Consider the following 2,617-nt stretch of genomic DNA (forward strand, 5'->3'; position numbering starts at 1 on the left):
ATCCCAAAACCCTAAAGCAACTAAGAGGGTTCCTTGACATAACAGGTTTCTGCCGAATACGGATTCTCAGATACAACGAAGTAGCCAGACCATTACATACACCAATTAAGGCAACTCAGAAAGCCAATACCCAGCTGTAAGATGAACACCTAAAGCAGAAGCAGCTTTCCAGGCCCTAAAGAAGGCCCCAACCCAAGCCCCAGTGTTAAGCTTGTCAACAAGGCAAGACTTTTCTTTATATGTCACAGAAAAAAACAGGAATAGCTCTAGGAGTCCTTACACACGCCCATAGGATGAGCTTGCAACCCGTGGCATACCTGAGTAAGGAAACTGATGGAGAGGCAAAGGGTTGGCCTCATTGTTTATGGGTAGTGGCGGCAGTAGCAGTCTTAGTATCTGAAGCAGTTAAAACAATACAGGGAAGAGATCTTACTGTGTGGACATCTCATGATGTGAATGGCATACTCACTGCTAAAGGAGACTTGTGGCTGTCAGACAACTTGAGGAAAGTAACTAAAATCAGAAATCCCCATGGCCCTCCCTTATCATATTTTTCCCTTTACTGTTCTGTTACCTCCTTTCACTCTTACTGCACCCCCTCCATGCCGCTGTACGACCAGTAGCTCCACTTACCAAGAGTTTCTATGGAGAATGTGGCTTCCTGGAAATAATGATGCCCCATCATATAGGAGTGTATCTAAGGGAACCCCCACCTTCACTGCCCACACCCATATGCCCTGCAACTGCTATAACTCTGCCACTCTTTGCATGCATGCAAATACTCATTATTGGACAGGGAAAATGATTAATCCTAGTTGTCCTGGAGGACTGGGAACCACTATCTGTTGGACTTACTTCACCCATACCGGTATGTCTGATGGGGGTGGAGTTCAAGATCAGGCAAGACAAAAATACTTAAAGGAAGCAATCTCCCAACTGACCTGGGTACATAGCACCCCTACCCCGTACAAAGGACTAGATCTCTCAGAACTACATGAAACCCTCCATACCCATTCTCGCCTGGTAAGCCTATTTAATACCACCCTCACTGGGCTCCATTAGGTCTCGGCCCAAAACCCTACTAACTGTTGGATGTGCCTCCCCCTGCACTTCAGACCATACATTTCAATCCCTGTACCCAAACAATGGAACAACTTCAGCACAGAAATAAATACCACTTCCATTTTAGTAGGACCTCGTTTCCAATCTGAAAGTAACCCGTACCTCAAACCTCACCTGTGTAAAATTTAGCAATACTATAGACACAATCAACTCCCAGTGCATCAGGTGGGTAACCCCTCCCACACGAACAGTCTGCCTACCCGCAGGAATATTTTTTGTCTGTGGTACCTCAGCCTATCATTGTGTGAATGGCTCTTCAGACTCTATGTGCTTCCTCTCATTCTTAGTGCCCCCTATGACCATCTACACTGAACAAGATTTATACAATTATGTCGTACCTAACCCCCACAACAAAAGAGTACCCATTCTTCCTTTTGTTATCAGAGCAGGAGTGCTAGGCAGACTAGGTACTGGCATTGGCAGTATCACAGCCTCTACTCAGTTCTACCACAAACTGTCTCAAGAACTAAATGGTGACATGGAATGGGTCACCAACTCCCTAGTCACCTTGCAAGATCAACTTAGCTCCTTAGCAGCAGTAGTTCTTCAAAATTGAAGAGCTTTAGACTTGCTAATCACCAAAATAGGGGGAACCTATTTATTTTTAGGGGAAGAAGGCTGTTATTATGTTAATCAATCCAGATTCATCGCTGAGAAAGTTAAAGAAATTCTAGATTGAATACAACACAGAGCAGAGGAGTTTCAAAACACTGGACCCTGGAGCCTCCTCAGCCAATGGATGCCCTGGATTCTCCCCTTCTTAGGACCTCTAGCAGCTATAATATTGCTACTCCTCTTTGGATCCTGTATCTTTAACTCCTTGTTAAGTTTGTCTCCTCCAGAATCAAAGCTGTAAAACTACAAATGGTTCTTCAAATGGCGCCCCAGATGGAGTCCATGACCAAGATCTACCGTGGACCCCTAGACTGGCCTGCTAGCCCATGCTCCGATGTTAATGACATCGAAGGCACCCCTCCCAAGGAAATCTCAGCTGCACAACCCCTACTACGCCCCAATTCAGCAGGAAGCAGTTAGAGCGGTCATCAGCCAACCTCCCCAACAGCACTTGGGTTTTTCTGTTGAGAGTGGGGAATGAGAGACAGGACTAGCTGGATTCCCTAGGCCAACTACGAATCCCTAAGCCTAGCTGAGAAGGTGACTGCTTCCACCTTTAAACATGGGGCTTGCAACTTAGCTCACACCGGACCAATCAGATAGTAAAGAGAGCTCACTAAAATGCTAATTAGGCAAAAACAGGAGGTAAAGACCATCCATTGCCTGAGAGCACAGCGGGAGAGACAATGATCAGGATATAAACCCAGGCATTTGAGCTGGCAATGGCTGCCCTCTTTGGGTCCCCTCTCTTTGTATGGGAGCTCTGTCTTCACTCTATTAAATCTTGCAACTGCAAAAATAAAAATAAAAAATAAAAATAAAAACTCTATCTTCTTTATCAAAAGAACAGTCTTCAAACTCTAAAGAAGAGAATCACCAT

General features: G+C 45.1%; 1 pseudogene; it reads left to right on the plus strand.

The window, feature by feature from the left end:
• Positions 1-531: 531 nt before the first annotated feature.
• On the plus strand, positions 532-2,157 carry LOC126957145 (syncytin-1-like; annotated as a pseudogene).
• The last annotated feature ends 460 nt before the right edge of the window (positions 2,158-2,617 follow it).

Source organism: Macaca thibetana, chromosome 6, assembly GCF_024542745.1.
Source record: "Macaca thibetana thibetana isolate TM-01 chromosome 6, ASM2454274v1, whole genome shotgun sequence".
NCBI classification, from domain to species: Eukaryota; Metazoa; Chordata; class Mammalia; order Primates; family Cercopithecidae; genus Macaca; species Macaca thibetana.